The 13,065-nt window shown below is 38.2% G+C and overlaps 1 non-coding gene across 1 annotated transcript; it reads left to right on the top strand.

The window, feature by feature from the left end:
- Positions 1 to 257: 257 nt before the first annotated feature.
- LOC141688007 (small nucleolar RNA R71) lies at positions 258 to 364 on the top strand. The gene has a single exon (XR_012561478.1). It is a non-coding gene; the product is annotated as a small nucleolar RNA R71 (small nucleolar RNA).
- The last annotated feature ends 12,701 nt before the right edge of the window (positions 365 to 13,065 follow it).

Genomic DNA, 13,065 nt, shown 5'->3' with positions numbered 1-13,065 from the left:
AATCGATCTTCATAGACAACGCCTTTAGTTGAGCAGTGATAGTCGTAGCTGTATCCACTTCAAAAACTCCTGCTACATTGCCCTGTGGCAATCTCTGGGTTAGAAACTAATATTCATTAGTAGCCATCAGTTCAATTAGACCATAAGATTCCTCAAAGATCTTTGCCCATAATGCTCCACTGGATGCTGCATCAAGCATGGGTCTAGACTGTGTTCCCAAACCGTTATAGAAGTAATTGATGATCATCCAATCAGGCATTCCATGATGATGACATGTCCTAAGCATCTCCTTGTAGCGCTCCCAAGCTTCAGATAGAGATTCTCCCGATTGCTGCGCAAATTGAGTAAGAGCATTCCTCATTGCAGCTGTCTTCGCCATAGAGAAGAATTTAGTAAGAAATTTCTGAGCGAGATCCTCCCAAGTAGTGATAGAACCTGCTGGTAGAGAGTGTAACCAGCACTTAGCTTTATTCCTCAGAGAAAAAGGGAAAAGTCTCAGCTTCACAGCATCTTCAGAAATATTGTTGAACTTGAAGGTGTCACAGATCTCGATAAAATCCCTAATATGCATATTAGGATCTTCCGTTGGAGAACCCCCAAACGGGATTGAATTATGTACTATATGAATCATGCCGGGCTTGATTTCAAAGGTATTAGCTGTGATCGCTGGCCTGATACTGCTAGATTGAATGTCATTGATCTTGGGTTGAGAAAAATCCATCAACACTTTTGTTGGTACTGCTGGTTCTCCCATTGTAATGAGTACCTGAAACACAAACAAGTAAACCGTGAAAGTAAAAGAATCTAAGTCAGTGAACTTTAACAACCACTGATGTCAACATATAAACTAAAATTAATGCTGAGTCCCCGGTAGCGGCGCCAAAAACTTGTTAGGGCAAAAACACGCGCTAAATTACATGCAAGTATACGTATTCGCAAGTAATATAGAATACTTCTAGTTCGTTCCCACGGAGACCCTTTTACTTAACTTAAGATTATGCACCTATACAACAATGGTATGGCTATCGCTCAATGCTAAGACAATAACAAGTTGAGATGTTTATAACTAAGATTAAACTAACATGCATATTAACTAAGAATATAAGTGATTGAATTAACTATATGAGATAAAGATGGGATGCCAACTTCATTAAATACTTCATTCTAAGTCATTGTTCTTAACATTAGCATACAATGGTGATGAGAACTAATCAGATAACACGAAACTAGTAAACGCCAATGTAATATCCGGGATATATCGTGTAATTATTTTTGCTAACAAATAATTATTATATGTGTTTAGTATTTATGATAGTGCAGAAGACATAACGTATATAGTAAATCTGTAAATGATGAACACATAACAACACTTAGCAAATATTCAATTTCATTTCAAAACATTATATGAATTGGGTCTTTATTCATAAGTGGCTCCCACTAGTTTATCTAATTTATGCAACCCCTAAGTGAAAATTAAGCATTCATAATGCTAGTGGGAATATGGATCCTACATTCCATCACACAACCTCGGCTATAGCACGAAACGTCATGTGATGTTCAATAGACAGACAACTCTTGTCATCTTATGTTATTCCCTAATAAAACTTTAGCCTCTTAAATAATTGAGTCACGGCTGTAGCACGACAGACTCAATATTCTAAGTCAAGTCTAAACCAACATTTCGTATAATTGAATCAGTCTCCAACGGCCCACGGCTGCAGCACGTAACGACCTTTAGATTCTAATTCAATGCACACATCTCTATGTAATAGACAAGTATTTATTATTTCGAAATCAAAGCCCTCGGCTGTAGCACGAAACGACAATGATTAAAAAATAAGAACTACTTTCTACCATATTGGAAGGCTTTGACCGACACAAGCCCGTTGTGTCATTGGCCAATTACTACTTGATATTATTTAATTTTAGAGGGATTATATTACGTTATAATCATATTATAAAGAGATTCTTCCTTTTAAATTAAATATTTCAAATTAATAATCGATAATCAGATGATTCCCAGATCGGGGGGAGCATTGTTAAGAGTCGTCACTTAATACCCATTTCTTACAGATAGAAATTTGTTGTTGACATAATCATCCTTTCTCTCAATATTGAAAATTCATATTCAATTACGTGTTTCATAAACACAAGAATCTCATGATTGTATTTATAATATTTATATTAAGGTCATGAAACAATTTCACTATACTAGATGCATGATAAGTTAAGCATATATCACATATATAAGCATGAATAAACGTAAAGGTAGGCATGTTAAATCATGTAGCATATTAGTCTAAGCATTATACATCTCTATGTATCACATGAGGCATTTAAAAGTAATTAAAACAGTTAAAAACAGCTTTAATACAGTACTGTCAGCTATAAACAGTCCGAAACAATTTCAGAAAATACAATATAATATACCATTAGATGCGTCTCGAAAAGACGAATCCAACGGCACCAAGCAGGCCCCAATCTGACCACCCACGCGCCCTCACGCGCCCCGAGAAGCTCAGCCACGCGCCCCCACACGCACACGCACTGTCAGGCGCATGTCTGACAGTCAGCCACACGCCCCCACGCGCACACGCGCTGTCAGGCGCGTGACTGACAGTCAGCCACGCGCCCCCACGCGCACACGCGCCTCACAAGCCCCAAACGCTGAACTGACGTCAGCACAAGCGCTGACCGTTGACCGCACGTGTCCGACACGCGCCGCGCGTGGCCCTGGAGCGCGTGACCCTCACGCGCGCTAGCCAGCCGCGCGGTCCTTCCCCTTTCCTGACTTCAACCGTTTTTTTTAAACAGCCGCCGCCGCCGCCGTACAAAACATTGGAGGCCGTGCCTCCATCAACATCAATACTGTCCTTTAAAAACCAGCAGGATACTAATATACATATATACTAACAGATTACATATATATGTATATTTAATTACGAATTTTAATAAAAACAACTTTAAAAATTCATAATAATTAATCCACACATCAGAAAATTATGAAAAAAATACCAAGACGATCTACAACACTTGTAGAACCCAGATCTACAGTCAAAACAATTCTGAGAAACGATTTCTAATCAATCATAATTAATTCATAATATAACTTGCAAAAATCATAATAAATTCATACAAGATCAGAAAATTCTGAAATTTTTATCACAGATCTATATGCATACAACCTAAGCTCTGATACCATTGTAGGATTTTATACATCACAGAAGCATGGTAAACCAATTTTCTTGATACAAAATCCAAATAAAGGCATACAAATCGTGATTAAATCATATGGGATCGATTTCTAACCTTTAAAAGTGATCCAAGAACGATGAGCGGAGATCCCTAGCAGTTGCTCCTCAAGTGTGAAGTACTCTACCGGTATCCACCAAGAGATCAATGTAATGGAGGAGGAAGGGGTGGGAGAATTAGGGTTTGCTTAACTTTTTTAGGTTGAGGCAAAATTAGGGTTTATAATAGTATATTTATAGGTAAAATTTTCAGCTGAAAATTTTCCCATAAAATATTATTGTTATTAACCCTTTATTCTTATTAACCAATTAACTAATAATTAAAACACCTTTTAATTATTAATCCTTTTTCTAAACACTTTAGAGATAATTCCCTCACTTGATTTAATTTCCAAAAATTAAATTCTGAATTAATAATATTAATAACTTTTTCTTAATTAATTTATAATCAATTAAATTTCATTTAATCAATTATTAAATTTTCCAATTAATTATTTATTACATAAATAAATAATTATCAGCCATTATTAATTAATTCCTCCACCATTAAATCATTCTCTTTTATGGTATGACCCTGTAAGTTGAATATTAAGCCGATAGTAGAAATAAATAATAATAAAACTATTTTATCATTATTTATATAAATTCTCTAATTCATTAAATATGATTAATTAATTAATCATATTTATTCTACATCGTGAGGGATACTTTTCAGCATATCGCGACTATCGGGATAATACGAATTCACTGCTTAGAATACCAAGAACCCATTAAGTGAATAGTTACCGTATAATCAATTCCTTCTACCCTGCAATGTCACGATTAAATACCAGGCATGGAACTTGTATCAAGCCTGTCTTATTTAATCATATGCTTTCCCATTCACTATGCCTAGTTCTAATTAATGTAAATTAGAAACTCCTTTCTAATTTCAATTACTCTGGCCAGAGATTCCTGAACTAGCATAAGTGGATCAGCATTGAACATTCTCTTCCTTCACTGGAAGGGGTAGATCCTTTATTGATCATACACTATCTTCGTGTACAAATTCCTATACCCAATAGAGCCCTTATAATTGTCCCTGGAGACTAAGAGCTAAACCAAAGCATAGTTCAGTGTATACAAGATGACTATGATGACCTCAAGTCTAAGGATACTTGTACAAATATCACTATGTGAACAACTGTTGACACGTGAGTGAACTCCATCAGTTGTTCAGCTGTGTGAGTCATGTTCAGTGAACTTATTATATAATAAGCACCTACATACTAGCTATAGTGTCACCACACAAATGTCTATGAGAACAGACAGCCTTCATAATGAAGCAAACATAGTATGTACCGATCTTTGCGGATTATTAATTAACAGTTAGTAATCCTACGACCAGGAACTATTTAAGTTTAGAGTTATCATCTTTTAGGTCTCATTATTATGATCTCATCACAATCCATAAAAAGCTTTACTCTAAACTGTGGTATATCTTATTTAAACACATAAAATAGATAAAAGCCCACAATAAAAACAAAACAAGTCTTTTATTAATATTAATGAAATCAAAACAGATTACATAAAAGTTATTCCTAAATCCTCATGCATGGTTGGACTTAGGACACATCTCTTTCATAGATATCATACAATCATCACATACCAAGTTATTAAACAATTAACTAAAAAAATCAATAGTAAATCCGCTACGACCCCATGATCACGATTAGCCCATGATAGAACTCATCGTTACCATGGGTTCATATGAAAACATGATAATAACACAACGATATAAACTAATAAAAATACTTAATAAAAACAGAGTACGTCACAAGAGTATTAAGGTTCAAAGAGTAAAGAAAACTAGCATCCACTGTTACAACGAATTAAAAGAATCACAAGATAACGTAAGCTCCCTCTTCTTCATTGTTGCGTGCTAAAACGGTCTTCTTAATATTCTCTCCTTGTTACTTGCTCCTTGCTTGTTACATGTTGTAATGAAAATGTCTCCCAAGATTATTATATAAGAGTCCACAAGAAACAGCAGTTGTAGAAGCCCAATAGAACTCAAATTAGAAAATCCAGAATCTGAAAATCCGACCCCAGGCGGCCGCCTCCAATCCCACATGGGTGCCTGCTCTCCAGCGGTCGGCTGCACACTCCAGGCGGGCGCCTGCACACCTTCTGGAAAATTCCACTTCTTGCTTCTGATTTTGCTGATTTCTTCGCACAACTCCCCGCAACTGGTTACAAGTACTTCCCTAGGCTTATTATGATGAAATCTCCCTAATTATGCAAGTTATATCCTGAAATGCAAAAACACTAGAAAAATGCATCAAATACACAAAATACTTGATTTTAAGACACCAATTCAAGCCATTACAAGATGTTCTAAGTGGTATAAAATGCCACTTATCACACCCCCAAACTTAAATCGATGCTTGTCCTCAAGCGTCACAGACTCAAAAACAAAATAAAAACATGCATGAATACAAACTACATGAATGCAGCGATCCCCATCGCGATGACTAAACCAACCAACACATGACATCTCAACAAATGCAATTAGGCGTCTAAAGATCAACCAAATCACGCTAGCTAACATATAACTAGAAACGTGGTGTATGCGAATGCTTAACAGATATGCTTCGAAACTAGATCAATTATCATAACTCAATCATCCTCAAGGCAATCACAAGATTATACGAAGAATATATTCTAGACACAAAATGACTTATAACACTTCAAGATCACTGGAGCTTATTACGGAATCACGTTTTTATTCAACACAATAAAAAAATGCTTATTTGATCGTGCAATGAGTGAGGTCCATAAAAGACTTATGCAATGGTACCCATTTAGGGAGTGTTAGATTAGCGGATCCCAGACTATAAAAGCCTTAGGTCACTAGGCACAAAGTCCCCTAAGAACTTAATAACTCGAATACCAAAGAGCTCACTCGTGATCAATTATGCATTAAACCATAGTTTTTTCTTTTTTTTCCACTTTTTTTTCTCTTTTTTTATAAATTTCTGAGCAAGTGCGTTTCGCTCCATCTTGCTCAACCCTAGACTACTCGCATACAATACGAGCTGACTACTAGCTATTTGACGCCTAGCCATAACTAGCAATGAATTCCAATTTTTACTCCAATTTTATCTTTTCATGCCTTTTATCATTAAGAACCAATCATATATTCTATGTATAAGCAATAGATTAACCTCAAAAACCATCAAACCATGACAACAGTCTAGTCCTTAAGCATACTTTAAGACTTAGTGAAATTACAAGTGTTTCTAGCATGCATGCCAACCTAACAAGATTCAACATCACACTAACGCTATCACTACACTCGCATCAATATCACATATCAATCGGCAAAGCAACACAAAGGGATCATGGTATATGCATGAGCTATATAAAATGATAAAACTAAAAAAAACTATATGACAAACTATGCAACTATATGAACTAACTATCATGAATATGCAACTACATGACACACACAGAAATATGTTCCTTAACTACCACCCCCAAACTTAAAATCTTCACTGTCCCCAGTGAAGGTAATAGAAAGGAACACAGGGTATACCTATTCAGAGAAATTGATAAGTGGCATTTTATACCACTTAGAACGTCTTATATGGCTTGAATTGATGTCTTAAAATCAAGTATTTTGTGTATTTGATGCGTTTTGCTAGTGTTTTTGCATTTCAGGGTATAACTTGCGTATGTAGGAAGAATTCATCAAAATAAGCCTAGGGAAGTACTTGGAATCGGTTGCGTGAAGTTATACGAAGAAATCAGAAAAATTAGGTCCAGAATGAAGAATTTTCTAGAAGTGTCCCAAGCGCCCGCCTGGGATCTGGGGCAGCCGCTTGGAAGCTGAGGCGCCCTCTGGGAAGCTGGGGCGGCCGCCTGGGGTCGAGATTTTTAATTCTGCTTTTTATAATTTGTGTTCTACTGGACTTCTGAGACGGCTGATTCTTATGGACTTCAATATAAGTAATCTTCAGAGACGTTGCACATTAAAAAAAGTAACAAGCAAGGAGAAAGGAGAGAAGATTAAGAAGACTGTTTTAGCACACCGCAACGAAGAAGAGGAAGCATACGATTTCTTGTGATTCTTTTATTCATTGTAACAGTGGATGCTAGTTTTCTTTACTTTGAACCTATTTACTCTTGTGACGTACTCTGGTTTTAATAAGTATTTTATTAGTTTATATTGTCATGTTATTATCATGTTTTCATATGAACCCATGGTAACAATGAGTTCTATCATGGGCTAATCATGATCATGGGGTCATAGCGGATTTACTATGGGTTTCTCTAGATAATTGTTTAATACCTTGGTATATGATGATTGTATGATATCTAGCATAGGTTGTGCTTATTCGTCTTATGTGCGTCGCAAACATATAAGATAGCTTGTTAATCTCTTGTGAAGCGACAGTGAATCTTGAGATTTAGAACTTACCATGCTAGCATAGGTTCATGTATGTGTATGCATGATTAGTGGGTAACTCTAACTGTTTTACTTGCCCTGTATAATCATAATGAATAACTTGTGCTTAAATCGCTGTGTTGTCAAATTCTGTAGACATATAGGGTTTCAACATAATTGATGCCTATTCAACTTCTATCTTAATTATGGATGTTTGGTAGAATGGTACTTGTACAATGAAAGTTGGCTTTTATCAGTTTCGTGTTATTTGATTAATATCATCACTGTTACATGCTAAGGGTAATAATAATGACTATTGAAGGAAGTAGTAATGAAGTTATGATCTCATGTGTATTTAATATTGTTAATTCAAGTAATAATTTAAGTGTTTTATTCTCGTAGTTAATTGTAGTTAATAATTAGTTAATCAACCTTAAGTGTTATTGTCTTGACATTGAGAAGTAATCATACATTGGTGAGTGAGTGTTAATTGAACATAATTAGTCAGAGTCTCTGTGGGAATGAACTAGAAATCATTCTATATTACTTGCGAATGCGTATACTTGCGTGAATTATTAGCGCATGCTTTGTGCCTAACAGAAATCATCATCATCACCCTCAGAGGGTGGAGTGTCAGGAGGCAGATAAGCAGAGTCCTCACCAAAAACAGGCCACTGGATGTCAGCTCCAATGCCTCTAAAAGCAGTCCCAAGCGCTAGGGTGAGATCCTGCGCAAACCTACTCTACGACTCATACATCGCATCCATCCTCCTCGAAATCCTCCTGTACTGGACATCAACCATACCCGAACCATCTTCTCCCTGGCCTCTGGAAGAACCTGCCTCCCCCTGAGCCTGACTGGGCTTAGCCATCGTAGCACCAGGTGCTGGACGTCCTCCTGGGAGATGATATACCAAACCATGCTCCTCAGGCTCTCCACCCGTCCACTCCTGCATCGCATTCAGCGTCGATGAATCAATAGGAGCGACCGACATCTGCAGCTGCTCATAAGAAGGCCAGTGGACTCTAGATATGACTGAGGAGACAGATTTCGTTCTTGATATTTCAGAAAAGATAGATTTTGAAGATTTAGATAAAGAGAGTGAGCAGAAATAACCGGTAATCATGGGTGATCATATAGTTCCAGTAGATCCAGCTCTTATGGACTTTTCTTGGCCTAAAATTGATGACATTCAGTCAAGCATCCTTCATCCGGTAAAAAGGTGAACTTACTATGAGGGTGCAAGATCAGGATATGACGTTTAATGTATTCAATGCGATGAAATTTCCTACAGAAGATGAGGAGTGCTTCAAGGTGGATTTGATTGATTCTGCGGTAACTTCAGAACTTGATCATGTGCTAAGGTCTGATGCCTTAGAAAAAGCCTTAGTGGGGGAATTTGACAGTGAAGATGAGGAAGGAAATGAGCAACTACAATATCTAAATGCTTCTTCTTGGAGGCGAAAGTTAGATATGCCATTCGAATCTCTTGGTACAACTGATCTCAAGAATGCTGAGGGAAAGCTCAAACCATCTATTGAGGAAGCACCTACTTTGGAGCTTGAACCATTGCCTGAACACTTGAGGTATGCTTTTTTAGGTGATGCATCTACTTTGCATGTTATTATTGCATCTAATCTTTCAGGTAGTGTTGAGGACAAGTTCTTGAGGATCTTGAGAGAATTCAAATCGGCCATCGGATGGACTATAGCAGATATAAAAGGGATCAGCCCTTCGTACTGTATGCATAAAATTCTGCTAGAAGAAGGTAGTAAGCCGATTGTTGAGCAACATCGAAGACTTAATCCTATCATGAAAGAAGTGGTGAAGAAAGAAATTCTAAAGTGGCTGGATGCAGGAATCATATATCCTATTTCTGACAGTTCCTGGGTGAGCCCCGTGCAATGTGTACCTAAGAAATGAGGTATAAATATGGTAGCAAATGAGAAGAACGAGCTCATCCCAACTCGAACAGTCACAGAATGGAGGGTATGCATGGACTAAAGAAAGTTGAACAAAGCCACAAGGAAGGATCACTTCCCTCTTCTATTTATTGATCAGATGCTTGATAGGCTGGTTGGTCATGAGTATTATTGTCTTCTGGACGGCTATTCGGGTTATAATCATATTTGCATTATACCAGAAGATCAAGAAAAAACTACTTTCACTTCTCCATTTGGTATGTTTGCTTTTCGCAGAGTTTCATTTGGCTTATGTGGTGCACCTGCAACTTTTCATAGATGCATGATTGGTTATATTCTCTGATACGATTGGAAATAATGTTGAAGTGTTCATGGATGACTTCTCCGTCTTTGGACATTCGTTTGATGAATGTTTGAATAATCTTCGTTCGGTGCTCAAAAGGTGTATGGAAATTAATTTGGTGATCAATTGGGAAAAATGTCACTTTATGGTGCAACAAGGCATCATTCTTGGGCATAATGTCTCTAGAAAAGGCCTTGAGGTGGATAAAGCCAATGTGGGAGTCATTGAAAATCTTCCGCCACCTATTTCTGTGAAAGGAATCCGTAGTTTTCTTGGTCATGCGGGTTTTTATCGGCATTTCATCAAGGACTTCTCTAAGATATCTAAGCCGTTGTGCAACTTGCTCGAGAAAGATGTGCCTTTCAAATTTGATGATGAATGCTTGGAGGCATTCGAGACTCTCAAGAAGAGTTTAATAACTGCACCAGTTATTACGGTACCTGATTGGACAGAACCTTTTGAGATGATGTGCGATGCGAGTGATTATGCAGTGGGAGCAGTTCTTGGGCAGCGCAAGAATAATCTTTTTCATGTGGTCTACTATGCTATTAAGATGCTTAATGGAGCTCAAATGAACTACACCACTACTGAGAAGGAGCTCTTGGCTATAGTCTTTGGTTTCGAAAAATTTCGATCTTATCTTCTTGGGACAAAGGTGACAGTATTCACTGATCACGCTGCCATTCGCTATCTGGTCTCAAAGAAGGATTCGAAGCCTAGACTTATTCGTTGGGTGCTCTTGCTACAAGAATTTGAGTTAGAGATTAAGGATCGAAAAGGTACTGAGAATCAAGTAGTTGACCATCTCTCTAGATTGGAGAATCCCGATTCTACTTCACATGATAAGATATTGATCAATGAATCTTTTCCGGATGAGCAGTTGTTCATAGTTTAGGAGGAAGAACCATGGTTCGCAGGCATTGTGAACTATCTGGTTAGCAATATAATGCTTCCTAATATGAATGCGGCTCAAAAGAAGAAGTTCCTGCATGAGGTGAAGTGGTACATGTGGGATGAACCATATTTGTTTAGACATGGAGCTGACCAGATCATCAGGAGATGTATCCCATTCTGTGAGACGAAGGGGATATTACGAGACTGCCATTCCACAATTTGTGGTGGATATTATGGTGGTGAAAGGACAACAGCTCGTATTTTGCAAGCAGGTTTTTTCTGGCCTATGTTGTTTAAGGATGTACATCAGTTCGTTTTAAGGTGTGATCTTTTCCAAAGAGTTGGGAATCTTACTAGAAAGGATGAGATGCCTTTAAATGTGATGCTTGAAGTTGAGGTCTTCGATGTTTGGGGAATCAATTTCATGCGACCATTTATCTCATCCTGCAATAATCAGTACATCTTGTTGGTAGTCGATTATGTCTCAAAATGGGTAGAAGTCAAGGCTCTACCGACGAATGATGTAAAGGTAGTGTTGAGTTTTCTCCATAAGCAGATATTCACAAGGTTTGGAACGCCATGAGTAATCATAAGTGATAAAGGGGTCATATTTTTGCAATCGTAAGTTCAATCTATGATGCAACGCTATAATATGAATCATCGTATTGCTACTGCCTATCATCCACAAACTAATGGTCAAACTGAAGTGTCTAATAGAGAGATCAAGCGCATTCTAGAGAAAGTTGTTTGTCCGTCAAGGAAAGATTGGTCTTTAAAGCTCGATGAAGCTGTTTGGGCCTATAGAACAGCATACAAGACTCAACTTGGGTTGCCCCCATTTCAACTTGTCTATGGTAAGGGATGTCATTTACCTGCGGAGCTTGAGCATAAGGCTTATTGGGCATTGAAAAAGTTGAACCTTGATCTAGATGCAGCTGGGAAGAAGCGAATGCTTTAGTTAAATGAACTTGATGAATTTCGACTGCAAGCATATGAGAACAACAAAATGTACAAGGAAAAAGTAAAAAGGTGGCACGACAGGAAGCTATCTCCTAAGTCATTCGTGCCGGGGCAACAAGTTCTTTTATTCAACTCTCGTCTCCGACTTTTTTCTGGAAAGTTGAAATCAAGGTGGTCTGGACCTTTTATCGTCAAAACTGTGTTTCCACATGGAGCGGTGGAGATTTTTGAGAATGATCCGGGCCAAACATTCAAGGTTAATGGTCAGAGATTGAAGCACTATTATGGGGACACGGCAAACCGGGAAGTGGTTAGTGCCGTTTTATTATCAACTTGATCGAAGTACTCTATGTCAAGCTAATGACGTAAAATAAGCGCTTCTTGGGAGGCAACCCAAGATTTGAGACTATAGGAACCTTTAGAAGTTAGTGCTCTATCCAAAAAAAAACCCAAAAAAAATTAGAAAAAACAAAGTTAGAAAATTATTTTTCCAGAAACCTCCCAGGCGCCCGGCTGGAATCTGGGGTGGCCGCTTGGGAGCTGGGGCGCCCGCTTGGAACCCTGGGGCGGCCGCTTGGAACCCGACTGCCAGAAATTTTTTCCTGCCTTATATATAAAAAAAATAGAAAAACACAAAAAATAAAAACCCACAGCCATAACCCATTAACCCATGATTTTTCTCCCACTAACCCCACTCCTAATCAATTTCTAAACCTAAATCCTACCCTATATATACACACAACCCCTCCATATACACTCCCATATACTTTCAACTTAAAAACTCTCTCCTACACACAAAACACAAATCTCAAACACTTATTCTCAATTTCAATGGCCCCTAAGAGATCTCGAACTATTGATAGCAGCATCACCGTTCTTACTGCTGATTCTTCGAGGGATACTGCTGCGAGGCCCCGTTTGGTGGACAGGGCTGCTGAGGAGGAGTATGCTTGGCTTATGACTAAGCCGATTCTGAAGGAGAGGGGATTTTTACCATCGGGGAGGGATGGTGAGTTATTGCCGATGATTGCAGAGATGGGGTGGATTACCTTTTGTGAGTCTCCTGAGGCAGTTCCGATGAGTATGGTTCGTGAGTTTTATGCGAATGCCAAGGCCGACAAGAATGGGTACACGGTTGTTCATGGGCTTACGGTTGATTACCAGGCCGAGACAATTGGCCGTGTTATTGGGCAGTGTTAGAGGAAGCCCCAGGAGGAGAATTGGAATGAGAAGACCCCCGATGATTTTGATTCGGATTTGATTAT

This window comes from Apium graveolens, chromosome 9, assembly GCF_009905375.1.
Source record: "Apium graveolens cultivar Ventura chromosome 9, ASM990537v1, whole genome shotgun sequence".
Taxonomy (NCBI): domain Eukaryota; kingdom Viridiplantae; phylum Streptophyta; class Magnoliopsida; order Apiales; family Apiaceae; genus Apium; species Apium graveolens.
This window is presented reverse-complemented; position numbering and strand designations above follow the sequence as displayed.